The 20,111-nt window shown below is 32.0% G+C and overlaps 1 pseudogene; it reads right to left on the bottom strand.

The window, feature by feature from the left end:
* LOC141415478 (tubby-related protein 3-like) overlaps positions 1 to 18,492 on the bottom strand; it is a 31,945-nt pseudogene extending 13,453 nt beyond the window's left edge.
* Positions 18,493 to 20,111: the final 1,619 nt, after the last annotated feature.

Genomic DNA, 20,111 nt, shown 5'->3' with positions numbered 1-20,111 from the left:
AATTGCTGAGCTATTTGAATTCTTTTCATAAAGCTATTACACATGCCTATGTGGTTCAATGTGTTCCCTACTTTTTCCTGGATTACTTTCACTGATTCTGATCTTACATTAAGATCTTTAACCCATTTTGAATTGATGCTAGTACAAGGTGATCGTGACCTAGTTTCAGTATTCTACAGGTGGAAATCCTGTTTTCCCTGGACCATTTGTTGAAGATACTGCCTTTTCTCCAGTTTATATTTTGCCCACCTTTGTTGAAAATCAGATGGCTATAGTTGCATAGGTTTGTGTCAGGGTCTTCTATTCTATAGGTCTTCTGGTCTTTTTTTGCCACTACCATGCTTCTTTTATTACTATAGCTCTGTGGTATTGTTTGCAGACTGGTATTGTGTTACCTCCAGCACTGCTCTTTTGGATCAGCATTGCTTTGGCTATTCAAGGTCTCTTGTGCTTCCAAATGAACTTTAAGATTGATATTCTTCTATCTTTGTGAGGAATTTCCTTATGATTTTGATAAGGATTGCATTGATCATATAGATTGATGTCAGGACTGAAGATATTTTTCACAATATTGACTTTGCCAATCCATGAACATGAGATGTCCTTCCATCTTCTGATGTCTTCATTCATGACTTGTTTTCACTTTATAGGTTGATTGCTTCCTTTGTTAAATTTATTCCTAGGTATTTTATATTTTTTGAACCTATTGTAAATGGTATTTGTTTCCTATATGTTTCTCAGACTATTCATTATTGTATATAATAATGCTATTGATTTTACATTGATTTATAGTTAGAGGAAAGCACTTTATGGTCCAATATTATTTACTCAAAAGAACCAGTGAAAGAAGGGTAAATATTGCTAATTCAATTTTTATAGGAAAATTACTCCCAAACTCAAGGAGATTCATGATCATTCCTAAAGTTGCACTAATATCACATGCTCAAAGTGCTCAGATGGACATAGCCTAGAATATCAAAAATCACCAAAGAGTGATAGCAATTTAGGATCAAAATAAGGATTCAGTGATTCAAGTGCAAAGTATATTTAGAGGAGAGCTATAAAGTTTGAATAAAAGACAAGAAATCAAAATTTATGTAGAGTATGAAGGAGTACTGAAATGGAATACTTACCAATGCATTTGAAAAGAAGTAAACAGTTTCTGTGGTAAAGATTAAAAGCTTCCTTCCACAAGTTTGAGTAACTGTGAAAGAGAAATGGCAATACGGAAATATCCAGTCAAATACTCAGAAGGCAAAAGTCTACTTAAAATCCAATCACTAAAAATTATCACAGAAATAAATGTAAATTATCAGATGGGCATATCCTTATTTTTAATCATAGTGCTCAAGAAGGTGACCAGGACATGTAAGAATTTCAGTTACTCCTAGAACTTTTGAATTAATAAAACAAGATTTTTTCTTTTCTAGATTGGTATTGATTTTGAATTTATCCATGTCTTACATAAGCTACATAGAGTCTATGTTGTTTATGGCACCTATATTTTCTGACATTTTTATATGTATTTTGTTATTCATAAATGTATGTAATAGATTTTTTTCAATGGCCAGAATATATTAGATTTGTAGGAACAGAGATCATTCACAGAGAAATTTCAAGAGTCCTGGTGGATGTTCTAGGACACTAAACAATACCCTAAGAACTGAGAGAAATGAACATACAAGTTGTCAGTTTTTTCAGTTATAAATTATCATGTATTGAAACATAAAATATCAGTGATGAAGCAATAATTTATTGAAAATTGTGAATGAGAATACTTACATAAAATGTGAAAAATGAATTCAAAACCACAGAAATAAAGCAGAAGACAGGTATCATAAAAATTATCCTACACTTAGGAGAAAAATCAGGAAGGAAGTTTATATATAAAACCTTAAATTTTGCCTTAAAATTTATTATAAGCCAGAACGAATTCTATGCCAAATAAATCTAGAAAGTATACAAACATTATTACATTACAATGGTCAATCGTTGGTATAATTTCATGTGGCTTCCAAACACTGTGTACAGTAAGGTTTCCAGAAAAATAATTACTATGAACTTTCTGACTTCTCACTAAGAAATTCAACATGACCACAGGATACTTGTTTAAGAATAAGATTCTAAGTAAGTCTTCACAAAGTAGAACATGTAATTTAAATTGTAATATATGTACAAAATCCATTCCATGGTTTAGAAAAGTTTTATTGAGATTGAACAGAGAACATAGAAAAAAAATTGAAGTAAAGAAAAAATAACATTAAATTTTTATGTAGGATGTAAATGAAAAAATTGACTACTGCAGTTCTAGGGAAAAAATTCAGCCACTTAATTAATCAGGGTGCTACAAATTATATGCACTTTATTTTATCTTTGACTTTTTGCAATGTGTAGAAAAACTCTCAGGAAATCACAGAAAATAGAAGAAGATCCTGACCTCAGAATTAAAAGGCCTAAAAGAAACATTGCATTTACAAGTGACAGAATGTGCAAAGAAAATGAGAAGAAACGTGTTCAAAGATATTTATTAAAATTTAAAGAAAAAGTTACAAACAAAATAGTCACTCACATATATTTATAAAATACACTGATATAAGTTCTATAGTGATACTTTTATAGAAAGCACATCAACTATACTCACCTTCTTAGCTTCCTTCATTTAGCCTCCTTCTTCCATTCATTATTGCCCCTTAACCCAATTTTAATATTTTTGCACTTGTATTGTGACTATCTTTCACATATAAAAGAAATAATACACTTTTTTTCTTTATGAACAAGGCTTATTTCACTTAACATTATGTCCTTCAACTACATCCATTCATGTTCAAACTAAGTGGTTTCATTCTTCCTAATGAATACAACACCTCCACACACACAAGCATTTTCTTAATTCATATATATAATCTTCTTAATTCATTCCTCAATTTTAGAGCATTTTGGCTGTTACTATAGCTTGGCTATTGTGAATATTGCTGCAATAAAGATCAGTGTGGAAGAGTCTTTGCTGTATTCTGACTTACATTCCTTTGGGTATATCCCTAGGGTGGTATTGGAGCAGCATATGGGAGTCCTATTTTTAGTTTCTTGAGGCAACTCCCTATTGTTTTCCATAGTGATTGTACTATCTTACATTCCCACCAACAGTGTATGAGGGTTCTTTTTCCTCACATCCTTGCAAACACTTGTTGTTTGTGTTCTTGATGATAGCCAGTTTAACATGAGTCAGGTGGAATCTTTTACATTTCCTTTATGACTGGAATTCTGAGCATTTCTTCATGTGTTATTTGGCCGCTTGGGACTTGTTTCATTGAAAAAGTTCTGCTCAGCTAATTTGGTCATTTCTTCATTGAGTAGCAGATTTTGGGGAGAGATTTTTTTATGAGCTTCCTGTATATTCTAGTTATTAATCCCTTGCCAGATGTATAGTTGGGAAGAAAGACTATATAATTTTATACCTGTTGGAATCAGCATAAAAAGGGGACTAAGGCAGAAATGAGAAAAACAGAATGTGTGAACCAATTCAGGTAATAATACATATACATAGGGAAATGTCAGAATGAAACGACCTGTATAGCTATCTTAAGCACTCATAAATGCATTTTTTTTTCAAAAAAAGCACAAGAAGGTAAAACAAGTCTTATCTGGGGGTTGGTATCAGTGGGAGGCAGGACAGTATAAGAAAAGGGTGCTGGAGGTTTAATATAGGGAAACATTATGTACTCAAATAAGAAATGTAAAAATTAGATGTATTGAAACAGTTCCAGGAATGGGGATAGGAAGACATAAAGGAGAATGATGGAGGGTGAATTCAACTATTGTATGTTGTAAAACACTTTTCTAAATCTCACAATGTACACCCATTAATATAATAATATGGTAATAAAAATAAATATAAAATGTTTGACTTGTAAGCAAATCATTTGTATGATATTGTTAAAAATGAAATAATTTTACTAATGAATTATAGGAAGAAAATATAATCATCAAGCACTGAGGAAAGGGAGCCATTATGAAGAGATACATGAAAAGTGAAATATATTGGTATAGAAATGTTAATAAATTACTACTTTTGAAGAAGATAGTGGAAAGAAAGCAACTATTCAGCAAAAAAAGAAAAAAATCTATTACTCATAATTTCTACAAAAGACAGAAGAATATAGAAGGTGAAAACAAAATAGCCACTGCCACATGCTTGAACAATTATTAAAGGAAATGGCAATGCCTAAGAATAATATACTCAAATTTGCATAAAAAAACCCTATGAGCATCTTCAAAGCCCAAAACTGGGTGGAAATGTGAATTAACAAGATGTTATAAACTGAATTGTCTTGACAGTGAATGTAAAGGAGAGAAGGAGACCTTGGAAACAGGATCTCAGTGAATTTTCAAGGAAATCCCCTGAGTTTTTGAACAGATGCTCAAAGAATCATAATTGTTCTAGCATATGACCCTGAATTTTCACCATGTTTCTGATAGAAATGTACTGAAAAAAGTTAAAGAAACAAATGCTTTCAGATATTAAGTGAGAAATCATGATGTGGTCAAAGATGTAATGATTTTGCAATTTAACTAAAGCTAAGAGAAACACTTTGTTTGTAATCCAAAAATAAATATCATAGCTCTTATTCATCTTGTTAAGCTACATAATGGCTAAGAGGCAAAGCAACACTTTTTGTGTGATCACTATCACTTTATAATGTATTTGAGCCCAAGAATTTTATATTCATAAACATTTATGTTGTTCTAGAAAATTATCATGCTACTTCCTAAGTGAATAATTTGAATCAAACACTATTTTATTTGAATATAACTGACTTTTCTGTTTTTGTGCTAATTTCTTTTTTCCACAAGTATGATTTTATCAAAACTTTTATAATTATACACACATTTTTAAAATATGAAATTTCATCTTCCAAATTTAAGTGATATGTGTTAATATCTAACCTATTTTAGGAAAGAATTATTGTGTTGATACCAAAATATAAATTATGTTCTGGATATTTTAGAATAGCTTGAACATATTGCATTTTTTATAGTGTGTTTGTCTAAGGATAAAACTGCAGGCTGTTTCTAACCTACAATAAATGAACAGTTTTCATTTCATTTCATGAATTCCAGATAATTAAGAAAGATGTGGAGACAATAAACATAACTCTAAACTGTACTTTACCTGTATATTCATTAGCAAACCAAGTAAATTTTATAAAGGTTTGTAATAAATGCTGCTACATAGTATATATATTATCACTATCATTCTTTATTTCACTAAAGGGATAAAGGAACAAATTAGTAAAACAAAAATGTCATGCCATATTATACATCCATATCAACAAATTGTCTCTAATATCTTTTGAAGTGATACAAAATTTTATAGTATTCAGTTTCTATTTTGTTTGAGGTATTTTGTGGATATGTGCCATAGGATTGCTCTTCCTTTAAAATATTCATAAAAATCAATAACTTGAATGGAGCAAGAGTATATTGAGGAATTTACATAAGAATATAGGAGAAAATCACTACAGAATCAAATACAAGAAAGGGAAAATATCAGAAGACTTAGTGATAAAAATTATACTCCATACATCAGAAGAACTATGATGAAAGTTTATATCAAATCCAGATGTTTGCTTCTGTAATTTTAAAAAGTAAGAGTCAATGCAAAATGACCTATAAATCTAGGAAGTTTGAACAGAATGTTCAATCTTAGAAGAATCTTAGAAGAGGTTACATATTGGCATGGTTTCGTGTAACTGCATATGAATATCACTAGCGCATCTTAAAATTTACAGGATCTTCTGACATGACAATGAATAAGAACATTAGGATGGTCACATCTTATCTGCCTCAAGAAATCACCAGTGTATCTATGCAATGTACATATAGTACAAGATGTGACTCAAAAATAAACTCCTCATAATACCTTTTTATAGAGGAAAATATATGGAGAATAAAAAGTAAATAAGTGAAATTTGGGAAGTCAAAAAATAATAAAATATACATGGGAGACAAAATTTTAAAATTTACAATTGCATATTTAGAGAAGAAAAAAATTCAGTCAAATTAATTAATACTACAACACACACATAATAAATCACAAGATGAAGATGTTGCAACATAGATATTCTCTATGGCAACTTTGACAAAGAAAACTTAAACCCAGCAACAATCCAGTAAAGAGGAGAAACAATTTTATTGAGAGTGTAAGGAACTCAAAGAACTCACAATAAAAACTCCTAACAAGTTGAGAACATGATCCAAGTATAGGAATGGGCCAGACCTAGTATAGTAAATTTTTACATTAGTGAAAAAAATGTACCAAGAAATCAAATAAATAATGCTTTCAAATATTAAGTTATAAATTATTCTGTGGTAAATGATGTAAAGAAATCAATAATTTGATGGAACAGTAGTCTATTGAGAAGTATGCACGACAGTACTGTTGTATGAACTATTATGTAAACAAGTCCAAAAACTGTCCAGAGACAGACAAAAATTTTTCTCTTCACATATCAGAATAATCTTGAAGAATGTTTATCTCTAAATCTAAGTGTTTTCCACTAGAAATGTCAATTAGTTCATCAAGGATGAACTCAAAATATCATAGTACTCTAGAATATGTAACAAAACTATACTCCATAGAAGTAAAAACTATTACAGAGATTTTTAGCTGGCTACTGAACACTATGTTCATGAAGTTTATCAGGACAACACTGATTTTCATGGATGTTTGTGACATCACAATGGAGAGAAAATCAAGTAGGCCACAAGATAACTGTGCCAGGAAATTTCACTCTAAGTAAATTTTTCCACAAAAGGATATATACATTTAAAACCAAAGTCCTTCCCTAAACAAATTTCTCTATTTACAAAAGAATATATATATATAGTGATTAAGCAGAGAAGAAAATAAAATATGTGCAGTGGCAAAAATAAAACATTGTAACATTTCTATACATGCTTATGATGTGCCTTAGTTAGATTTGCTCCACCAAATCTTCCCTTTTTTTCCATTCACCTACTTAAAACAATTACAACAAGTTTTATTGTTTTATTTCATATAAATATATAAATTACATTAGAAATATTTTGTTTAAGGAAAGTAAGATATTACTCAATTCAAAGCAGATATACTAGAAGGAAAATTGCATATGAGCAACTGGAGTTAAATGAACCATAGGCTCTGCATTCTAAATGAATGCATATTCATATTACATGTTTGAATAATTATTTAAATTATGTTCCATACCTAAGGATACTACAATTAAATTTTCATAAGAGAAAGATTTAATTAAAATCCATTCAGCATAACCAATGTAAAAACTGAGTGCAGAGATAAATAATTGGGTTTTTACAACCTGGTTTTTATCAATAGTGTGCATGTGGGTGGTTGGGATATTATACTAATTGAGAAATTCAGACAATTTACCAAGAAATCTCCAAAGAATTTGAGGACATGTTCCAACTGGAAGATTTGTCATAGCCCAAGATATTAAATCTTTACCCAAAGGCTAACACAAATGTACTGATAAATTCAAAGGAAAACAGTTGTCATATATTAAGCATTGAATTTTTCTATGATAAAAGAAGTGAAACGATCACTAATTTGAATGGATTGATAACATATTGAGAAATGTGCATGACAGCACTGAAATAACAAAAATTCCAAAATACAGAAAATGTGATAATAAAAGTCAAGTATCTTTAATTACTCTAAATATAACAGACTAATCATGAAGAAATTTTATTTGTGTGTCAAAATGTACCCTCTGAGACTCTCAAGATTCTATGATCAATATAAATTGTAACTGAAATCTATAAGGTATAAAAATGTGATTGTGGAAATGGTAAATTATTATAGTGATTTCACTTAACTCTTAAATACTGTACATTAATTCTACCAGGACAAAATATAATTTAGAGGAAATTTCTTACATCTCAATGTCAAAGAAAATCATGATGCTCTTATGTTACCTGCACCACAAATAGTCCGTCAAAGAAAATATGTACATAAGTGATACATAATATGAAAAGAAATGACTCAAAGTACATTCTACTCTTTAGGCAAATGTGTTAAGATCAAAGAAGGAGAAACAGGAAGTATCTAAAAATAACATCATCCACACGTCAATCTTTCAATTATATGTAATGTATATTAGATTAACTATTGCATTTTAGGAAAAAAGTAATCTGTTGGTATAAATTAATCAATACTGTCATGTAGACAAAAAGTCATGCTGCAAACTATGTACTCCATTGTACCTATCTTAAAAAAGGGGAAAAAAATTAAAAACTGGTAGCAGCACTCAAAGAAAAAACATTTCTTAGGATCCAAATTTAATGTTAAATTGGCCTTCAACCCTGTGTAAACAAAGGATACCAGAGAAGCTGTAAAAATGGTAGTATCTTCAGACCTAATGATGAAAATCTAAAAAAAGGAGTCTACCATTCCCATAAGCCAGATGGGATCTAAACCAAGATATTAACCATATTCATACAGATAATTTTAATCTCAAATAAAAACAGTAAGAATATGGTCACTTAGATAAGACAGTAGAAAATACATTAATATGACCATGGCAATAAATGAGTAATTTTGGAGAAGTCATAATGGGAAGGAAACTACTCATAACCATTTGGGGAAAAGGGACAATCACTGATGTATTCTTGAAATGATGGCATCAATTAAACTCAATGTGAGAAATCAACAACAAAAACAGCAGTAAACAATATGCAAATAATTAGAAGCTGAACAATACATTGCTGAATGATCAATGGGTCATTGATAAAATAAAAGAGGAAATTAAAACATGCATGGAAGTTAATGAAAATGAAAACACAAGCTATCCGAACCTGTGTGACACAGCAAAGGCAGGCCTAAGAGGAAAGTATATAGCCATGAGTTCATATATTAAAAGGACAGAAATATCTCAAAACAATGATCTAATACTCAGCTCAAACTACTAGAAAAAGAACAAGCAAATCTCAAAACAAGCAGAAGGAAAGAAATAATTAAAATAATGGCTGAAATCAATGAAATAGAAACAAACAAAAACACACAAAGAATCAAAGAAACAAAAAGCTGATTCTTTGAAAAGAAATGGAGGCAAATCAGCACTTCCATAAAATTGTCACACCAGTTAGGTTTGAAAACTTGTAATAGAAGTTTGTGCTTACAGAAAGTTATAATACAAATCAGAGAAACATTAAATAGAATAGAAATCAGATATTTTCTAAAATATCTTTTTGTTATTCTGCTCAAAACTTATTTCTGCATGAATGTTTAGAAAACTCTCATATTTGATCTCTGCTTAGCATGACCTGTTTTTCATAATATTGCATGCATTTGTATTAACTCTATATTCCACAGATGAGAGAAAACATGGCTTTTGGCCTTCTGAATCTAGCTAACTTCACTCAAGATGATGTTCTCCAGTTCTGTCCATTTACCTGCCAATGGGAAAAATTTCATTCTTCTTTGTGGCTCAAAAAAATTCCAGTGTATGTAAAAATCACATGAAAAACAAAATCAAAACTCCTCAAAAGATCCAAGATAGCAACTAGATAGAGGAAGTTGACAGCATGAGCTCTGTAAAGCAAAAATCTTGTTGAGATGCTGGAGACACACCTGGCCTGAAAAACCACCAAAAGAAGAACAACTCTGACACCCTGAACCCCCAGCCTACACAGAGCTTCTGCATGCCACCTTACACAGAGAAACCAGGAGGGCTCCTGCACCTCCAGACACCAGTTCATAACATTTTTGGGAGACACAGACCAACAGGTGAGCAAATAAGTGGCACAGGACATCCCCACAGCCACACTTGGGATAAACCAGCATAGCCCCCTGGACAGTCTGACCCATGCCCTTGGGGAAAAAACTGAACAATAAGCAAGGAACTGAAAAGGACATGTAGCAAAGGGGGCAGGATGCATTGAGAATGCTGGAGAAGTGGGGAGGGGCAGTATCCCTAGCCAACGTTAAATAAACAAAGCCTTCTAGAGAAGGTGGGTGTGATGGCTCCCCCAAGCGAACTTTACTGAATAATGCCTGCAACAGTAGCTGACATGCAGCACTCTTCACTGGAGAAGAGGGAAGGGGCAGTCACACTCATGAGCTTTAAATAAACAAAACTTGCTGCAGTAGGTGGGTGTGAAAACTCTCCCAGCAAATTTTAAATACATAAAGCCAGCAACAGCAGCCTGCAGGAAGTAGGTGGCAGATGAACCACAGCCTGAAACAGGCTGATAGTTGACCCAACCACCTGGCAAGACAATGACACTGCTAATGCTTAAATACCAACACCAGGACTGGATGTTGAAAGAGCAATACCAGAACTACTAAGACTGAAACATCATTGTTTCTGGACCTGAAATTTTAATTTTTTATAGTTTTATATATCTTTTCTATTTTTTAAATTATTTTTTCTTTTTTCATTATTAATATTAATTTTTCCCTCTGGTGAGACAAAAACAAAGCTAGTACTCAAATACCAACCAGGACTGGCTACTGAACAATTAACACCAGAGTTATTAAGACTGGAATTTTTATTGAAAAAGATTTTTTTTTCTTATTCCCTCTTCTTTTTTCTTTTTCTCTTTTTCTCTAAATACTTGCTTAGTTTACTGTTGATGAATACAGTCATCAAGAGTAAACACTCATTAATTTCTTCAGCTCTCTATTTTTTCTTTTCTTTCTTTTTCTTCTTACTCTTCCATTGTAGTTATCATTAACTTTACTATTACAAGGTAGATTATACTAAATTATACACAGTCCAGGGACAGTAACAGCACCAAGTAGAATGAAGGGAAGAAGGAAAAAGGATGGAAATCATTTTTCCCCCAATAACAAGTTAGTACAGAAACCAGAGGGAATTGAAGAAAACTGATACTCAGATTCAGACTCCAGCGAAACAAAGAAAAACTATACTGAGGAACCCAGGAAAGCCCATAAGAACATTCTGAAAGAAGAAATCCTGCAAGTAATCAATGAGAATTTCACAGAGATGATCCTGGATATGGTCAACCACATTGTACAGGAGACACTGAAGAAATTCCAAGACAACAAAAATAAATATTACAAGCCCTGAATAAACACCAAAGTTAAAAAAAGAATACCATAAATTGACAATACTAAAGAGGAAGTGACCCATGATATGGAAAACTTCAGAAAAAAGGAACAAAAGAGAAATGCAAAACAAAATGGAAGGCCACACAAGCAGACTAGAACAAGCAGAAGACAGAATCTCAGAACTCAAAAATGAAATTTTAATTAAGGAAAAACTGAAGAACTACTAGTCAGAAAACTCAAGACCTGTGAAAGGAATATGCAAGAATGCACCAACTCAATCAAAGACTAAACATGAGAATCATGGGCATTGAAGAAGGAGAAGAGGTGCAAACAAAAGAATTTTGTAACATATTCAACAAAATAAATACAGAAAATAACCCAAATCTAGAGAAAACAATGGCAATCAAGTACAGAAAGCCTCCAGAACACCAAAAAGACTTGACCAAAATAGAACCACCCCATGACATATCATCATTAAAACATCAAGCACAGAGTATTGAGAAAGAATATTGAAGGCTGTAAGAGAAGAAAAAACAAATAACACACAAAAGTAAACCCATCAAAATCACAGCAGATTTCTCAAAGGATACCTTCAAAGCAAGAAGAGCATGGAGTGAGGTGTTCCAAGCACTGAATGAAAATAACTTCAACCCTGGGATGCTCTACTCAGAAAAACTATCATTCAAAATAGATGTAACAATAAAAGTCTTCCATGATAAGCACAACTACAACAATATATGACCACAAAGCCACAACTACAAAAGATTCTTCAAGAAATTCTGCAAAGTGAAAGCAAACAAAATTATGAAAGGGCAGGCAGTACCAAAGCACAGGAGAAGAAAAGGCAAGAAAGTAGAGAGTAACATCGATTTAGCTGCACACAATCAAAACCTAAAACAACTAAGACAATTAAATGACAGGAACCACAACATACCTATATTAATACTGAATATTAACAGACTTAATTACCCCATCAAAAGACACCGTTTGACAAACTGGATTAAAAAGGAAGATCCAATAATTTGTTGCTTACATGAGACCCATTTCATCAACAGGAACAAGCTTAGGCTTAGGGTGAAAGGCTGGAAGAAGATTTATCAAGCCAATGGTCCCCCAAAACAGTCAGAAGTAGAAAAACTTACCTCGTACAATATAGACTTCAAATCTATATTGATCAAACGAGATAAAGAAGGACATTCCATACTAATAAAAGAGAAAATACACCAAAAGTAAATAACAATTATCAACCTATACACACCCAATATCAATGTACCCAGTTTAATCAAACATACTCTGAAGGTCCTAAAATCATATATAAACTCCATCACAGTGCTAGTGGGAGACTTTAATAACCTCCTATCACCAATAGGTAGGTCAATCAAACAAAAAATTAATAAAAAAATCCTAGATCTAAATCATACCATAGATCAAATGGACTTAGCTGCTGTCTACAGAATACTTCGTCCAACTTCTACACAATATATATTCTTCTCAGCAGCCAATGGAACCTTCTCCAAAGTTGATCATATCCTAGGGCACAAAGCAAGCCTAAGCAAATATAAGAAAATAGAAATAATACCATGCATTCTATCTGATCACAATGCATTAAAACTAGAACTCAACAAAAATAATAGCAAAAAATATGAAATATGCTAACAGTTGGAAACTGAACAACACATTGCCCAGTGATCAATGGGTCATTCATGAAATAAAAGAGGAAATTAAAAGGTTCCTGGAAGTTAATGAAAATGAAAACACCACTTCTGGAACCTGTGGGACACAGCAAAGGCAATCCTGAGAGGAAAGTTTATAGCCATGAGTGCATATAGTAAAAGGACAGAAATATCTCAAATCAGTGATGTAATGCTACATCTCAAACTCCAGAAAACAAGAACAAGCAAACCCCAAAACAAACAGAAGGAGAGAAATAATAAAAATAAGAGCTGAAATCAATGAAATAAAAACAAAACAAAAACATACAAAGAATTAATGAAATGAAATGTTGGTTGCTTGAAAAAATAAACAAGATTGACAGACCTCTGACAAACCTGACTAAAATGAAGGGAGAAAAAATCCAGATCAGTAAAATCAGAAACGCAAAATGGGAGATAACCAAAAACACCACAGAAATCCAGGAAATCATCAGAGACTACTTTGAGAATCTATATCCCAATAAATTTTAAAATCTTGGAGAAATGGACAGATTTCTAGATACTTATGATCATCCAAAATTGAACCAAGAGGGCATTAATCACATGAATAGATGCATAGCACACAATGAAATTGAAACAGCAATAAAGTGTCTCCCAACAAATAAAAGTCCAGAACCTGATAGATTCACTGCTGAATTCTATCAGATGTTTAAAGAAGAACTAATAACAACTCTCCTCAAACTGTTCCATGAAATAGAAAGGGAAGGAAAACTGCCTAATTCATTTTATGAAACCAGTATCACACTCATCCCTAAACCAGGCAAAGTCACCTCCAAAAAGGAGAACTATATGCCAATCTCTTTAATGAATATTGATGCAAAAATGTACAATAAAATAATGGCAAACTGAACTCAACAATAAATCAGGAAGGTCATTCACCATAACCAAGTCGGCTTCATCCTAGGAATGCAGGGGTGGTTCAACATAAGCAAATCAATAAATGTAATACAGCACATTAATAGAAGCAGACAAAAATAACTTAATCATCTCAATAGACACAGAGAAGCCTTCATCATTATCCAACACCATTTCATATTAAAAGCTCCAAGAAAACTAGGAATAGAAATACTTGAACATTATAAAAGTTGTATATGACAAATCTACAGCCAACATCATACTCAATGGCGAAAAACTGAAACAATTTCCCCTAAAAAAGGGAATGAGACAAGGGTGCTCATTATCCTCATTCCTATTCAACATAGTACTGGAATATCTAACCAGAGTACTTAGTCAAGAAGAAGTAATAAACAGAATGCAAATAGGTAAAGAAAATGTCAAAATATCCCTATTTGCATACAATATGTTCCTATACCTTAAAAACCCAAAAACCTCTACTCAAAAACTCCTAGACAGCATCAACAGCTACAGCAAGGTGGCAGGACACAAAATCAATATACAAAACTCATTAGCTTTTCTATACACTAATAATGGACAAACTGAGAAAGAATATATGAAAACAATTCTATTTATAATAGCCTCAAAAACATCAGATACCTACAAGTAAACTTAACAAAGTATGTGAATGACCTCAACAAGGAGAACTATAAACCCTGAGGAAAGAGATTGAGGAAGAGTACAGAAGGTGGAGAGATCAACCATGCTCATGGATTGGTAGAATCAATATAGTAAAAATGGTTATACTACCCAAAGCAATCTACATGTTTAATGCAATTCCCATCAAAATCCCAATGACTTTCATCACAGAGATTGAAAAATCTAACCTAAAATTCATTTGGAAACACAAGGGACTGTGAATAGCCAAGGCCATACTCAGCAAATGAACAATGCTGGAGGTATCACAATACCTGATTTCAAACTATATTACAAAGCAAGAACAAGAAATACAGCATGGTACTGGGAAAATAACAGACATGAAGAACAGTGAAACAGAATAGAGAAACTGGATATGAATCCAAACAACTCTATCCAACTTATTTTTGAAAAGATGCTGAAAATAAACAATGGAGAAAAGACAGCCTCTTGAATAAATTTGTTGGGATAAGTGGCCAGCTGTCTGCAAAAAACTGAAACTAGGTCCATGTTTATCACCCTGTACTAGTATCAACTCAAAATGGATCATGTACCTTAATTTCAGACCCCAAGCTCTAAAGTTGGTAAGGAAAGGGTAGGAAACACCTTGGAAGTAATAGATCTAGGCAATCACTTCCTCAATAGAACCCCAGCAGCTCAGCAACAGAGAGAAAGTATAGAAAAATGGGACTTCATGAAACTGAAAGCTTCTGCACAACAAAAAAAATGGTTTCTAAACTTGAGAGGTCACCCACAGAGTGAGAGAAAATACTTGCTATCTACATATCAGACAAAGGACTGATAACCAGAATATATAGGGAACTTAAGAAACTAAACTCTCCCCAAGTTAATAAACAAATAAAGAAATGGGCAAGTGAACTAAACAGAATTTCTCAGAAGAAATTCAAATGGCCAAAAAACACATGAAAAAATGCTCACCATCTCTAGCTATAAATGAAATGCAAATCAAAACCACATTAAGATTCCACCTCACTCCGCTTAGAATACCCATCATCAAAAACACTAAAAACACAACAGATTTTGGTGAGGATGTGGGAAAAAGGAACCTTCATATGCTGCTGGTAGGAATGCAAACTAGTGCAACCACTCTGGAAAAAATATTTAGAGGCTTCTTAAAAATCGAAAGATAGACCTGCCATTGATCTAGCAATCCCACTCCTGGGGATATATACAAAGGAATGTGACACAGGTTACTCCAGAGGCATTTGCACACCTGTGTTTATTGCAGCACTATTCACAATAGCCAAATTATGGAAACAGCCAAGATTCCCCACTACTGACAAATGGATTAAGAAAATGTGTATTTATAAACAATGGAATTCTACTTAGCCATGAAGAAGAATGAAATCTTATCATTCACAAGTAAATGAATGGAACTGGAGAATATCATAGCCTGGCTCAGCAGACTGATAATCATACATTTTCCTTCATGTGTGGACTTTAGATCAAGGGACAATACAGCAAGGTGATTGGATCTTGGTTACATGATAAGGAGAGAGCACAAAAGGTAGGTATGGGGATAGGTAAGAAACCCAAAAAACATGACAGTATGTGATGTCTTCAAGGCAAAGGAACTAATGCAGAAACTTTAAAGCGACCAAGGCCAATAAAAGAAGGAAATCAAGAACTAGAGAAAAGGTCAGTTTGAGAAGAGTCAACTTAGAATGTAAAGCATACACACATGGAGCTATAGGAATCCCTCTGTATAGCTATCCTTAACTCAACTAGTAAAAACTCTTTGTCTTCCTTTTTATGCTTATATCTTCTCTTCAAGAAAATTAGAGATAAGGGCAGAACCCTTTCTGCCTGGAAGTGATAGGTAGGGAGAGAGAGGGTGGGAGCATGGGTGAAAGGGAGGACGTGGGGGGGAGGTGTGAGAAAGGGCACAAATATTGTATGCACATATGAATAAGTGAAAAAAAAATTTCAAAAAATAGAAAAAGAACAGCCATGTGATAAAGCAATTTCCCTACCAGGAATATACCCAAAGTAATTTAAGTCAGGTTTCAATCAGGTTACCTGTACACCATTGCTTATTGCTACATTATTCATACTAGCTAAGCTATGGAAACAGCCATGATGCCCCCTCTACTGATGAAATGAATTAAGTTAATTTTTTGCAAAAATCAATAGAACTACCTGTCTTCACTGTATTTCTTTTTAGATAATCATAATGCACTACACATCAGTCACTTAAAATTGGAAAATGTTAAATATTTAGTACTATAATATATATTAAGGAAAGTAAATTCCTTGGTTTAGCCTCCTCAACTCCCCTGCCAAGTACTTTTATTGATGTTAAATGTCATTTATGAAGTAAATTTCTCAAGAATACTTGAGCTATTTCTCAAGTATAATCTGTGAAACCCTGTTTTTCAAAATTAGTATAGATAACATAACTAACATTAAAATATTAATCAAAAATACAGTTAATCAAACCCAGGGCATACTATCTTTCTAACACTAAATTAAATCCCAGGTTATAAATGTTTTTATGTCAAGTGTATCAAGGAAATAATATTAATCATATTCTTTTTTGAATGATTTTTGAGCAGGTATAAAGACACAAATTGCTCAGTTTTGTTATGTGATAAGTTTTTAAAGTTGTTTCAGTATTAATTACTTTCTTAGGTGGAGCCAAATACCTGTAGGAGATAACCTTCTTCCACTGAAAATTTAAGTAGCACTATCTTAAATGAGAGCTTTATATACCCATTTGGTGCCCCTTCTTTTATGACTGATATTGGCAATTTATTCCTTTTTCTTTAATAATCTTTTAATAGATTAGAAGTTTATCAATTTCATTAATGTCACATAAAGTTCATTATTTTATAGATTACTAATTTTATTTCTTTTTAATTGAAATGATTACTGGTATTCAGTGTTTCATTTCTCTTTTTTAGGGATCTTCATTTTCAAGATAATTTATATATTATTAAATATTAATTGCCAAAAGGTTTTTCATTATTATATACATATAATATATTTTGACCAAAATCAGCACTTTATCTCCCATCTTTTCAACATTTTAAAGGGTTTCAGAATTCTGTCTTTATATGTACATGAAAAGTATTTTGATCATATAACCCTATGTTTTTCCTGCTGCTACCTTCTTCTGGTTTCCTTCATACATTCCCCCTTTTTCATTCATGTTATTTTTTAAGTTTAGATTTCACATGTAGAGAAGACATGTGACATTTATCTTTCTATGTCTGACTTATTTCACTTAATAATATTTTCTTTCCTTTGTTCATACATATGCCTATAAATGTTACAGCAAGATCATATAGCATTTTGATTTTCAGCTTCTTGGGGGAAATTCTAAGCTGATTTTCTTTTTTTACGCATTGTTTTTATCATTTTTACATTTACTTACATGTGTATACATTGTTTCTGCCACCTCCCCACTACTCCGGCTCCCCAACACCCATTTTCAGGCACAACCTTTTCAGCTTTTTTGTTCTCTGAATTTGTTGAAGAGAAAACATAGGAGATAATAAGAAAGACATAGGATTTTTGCTAGTTTAAGATAAAGAGAGCTATATAGAGAGATTCCTAGCATTGCTCCCATGCATTTGTGTATTGCAACCCACATTTAGTGACTAATTTACATTCCCACTAAAAGAATGTTAATTTTCCTTTTCCATCATATCCTCACAAGCATTTGTTGATGTTCATTTTCTTAGAGATAGCCATTCTGATTTGGGTGATTTTTCAAATTCAGTATCCTTTTAAATTTCATTTTCTAGCTTTTTTAAAATTTTCTTTCTGGGTATTAAAACTTTCTGGACGTTAAACCTTTCCTCATGTATTTTTTTGGCATTTGTAATTCTTCATTAAAGATACATCTATTCAATTTTTCATTCATTGATTTGGTTTTTTATTCTTTAGTGTTTAATTGTTTGAATGTTTTGTATTCTGGATGTTAATCCTTTGCCCATTCAATAGTTAACAAAATTTGTCTCTGATTCTATGGGTCACTACTATATTCTGGCAATTATTTCCTGTAGTTCACAGAAGTATTTTAACGTGATGCAATTCAACTTGTCAATTCTTGTTTATATTCTGAGCAATTGGTTTGCTATTAAGAAAAGTCCTTGGCTTCACCTATATCTTACCTGCCTTCATTATGTTTTCACCAAGTCCTTTCAAAGTTGTCATAACGTAGCATCTAAAAAAACTGTAGGAAAAAAATAACTAAATAGAAATGGTATATTATTAAAACATTTTCAGCTGGATGCTAAGCATTGTGTAAATTAATGTTAACCAGGCAAGATATTAGAGAATTTTAATGAGGTACGTCACATCATAGTGAATAAGCATAGCTAGGTGGCTACAGGTTAACTATGCTAGGAATTGTGAATGTATCAAAGTAATAACTTAAAAATGGATAGGCAATTAAAATGAAATTCCTTCTTAAGATACATACCATTATTTATGGAAAATGCATAAAGAGTAGAGAAAAATGAAGCTGTTGAGAGGGCACAAAAATCACATTAAATATATATGTGATGTAAAATTTAAAAGTTGATGATCACACTTGTAGGTAAAATAAAATGAACTCAAATCACATAAATTAATAAAAATAGCAACATGTACAAAAGCCCCACAGAATAAAACCAGAATGAACTCCACACTAACCTTCACAATGAGGGAAATATTGAAACCCATTACAAACCCAGAAATGGAAAAAAACATATTTTCCACAATGCATGCAAGAAAATATCAGAAATCTCAAGGGAAGTCCATAAAGAATTTGGAGACGCATTCCAACAAGGATGGGAGTGGCCTAGAACATTAAATTGTCACTCTAGTACTTATAGATATGTACAGACAAAATCAAAGAAACAAATGCTTAAAAATAATGAATAACTTATCATACAAGAGAAAGGTAAAAATCATTAATTTGGGTGTCTCATGTCACAAGAAAGGGAAAATTTAGTCATTTGGGTGTTACTGAGACATGTGCATGACAATGCTAAAATGATAAGTATTACACAAATCGATTGCAAAAGCAAGGAAAAAAACACTAGATACACATTGAAAAATTTCCAACCACATAGCAGATTATTAATGAAAGAAGTTATATCTAAAACCAGATTATGATCCTAGAACTTTTTGAAGGACATGATCAACTCAAAATGACATATAAAACTTGAAATTATAACAAGAAGTATTCAAAGTACAAAGAGGCATTATCACTCCTGGTTTGTAAACACTGTTTACATGAAGAATGCCAGGACAACATAGAATTTTGAAGAACTCCTGATATTAAAATGACAAAGAAAATCAAGTTGAATATATGTTATCTGTGTAAGAATCCCCAATATATAAATATATATGTATATATGTATGCATATGTATATACATATATATGTATAAATATATACATATATGTATGTCTATATATATATATATACATATATATATATATACAATATTCCCTTATATATATATACTATTTAGGTAAAAGATAGTAAGATCAAACAGGGATAAATGAAAATTTTAGAGGAAAAAACCTAATACATATGTATGTATGAGATAAAATTGAACAGTTTTTCATTATATTTTCAAAGTAAAAATACAGCAACATATTTAATCAGTACTGCAACATATACGATAAACAGTTCAAAACAAGTATTCCAAACCACAAAGCAAAATAATTTTAAAACCAGTACCAAATCTGAAAGGAAAAAAAAATTAGATTCCCTGACATCATGCCAGTTCAACCAAAACTCAGTTGAATTTCAGAGCTGTGTAAATAAAGATGGTCAGAAAAT

Source organism: Castor canadensis, chromosome 13, assembly GCF_047511655.1.
Source record: "Castor canadensis chromosome 13, mCasCan1.hap1v2, whole genome shotgun sequence".
Lineage (NCBI taxonomy): Eukaryota > Metazoa > Chordata > Mammalia > Rodentia > Castoridae > Castor > Castor canadensis.
The sequence above is the reverse complement of the archived record's forward strand: the minus strand, read 5'-3'. Positions and strand labels throughout refer to the sequence as shown.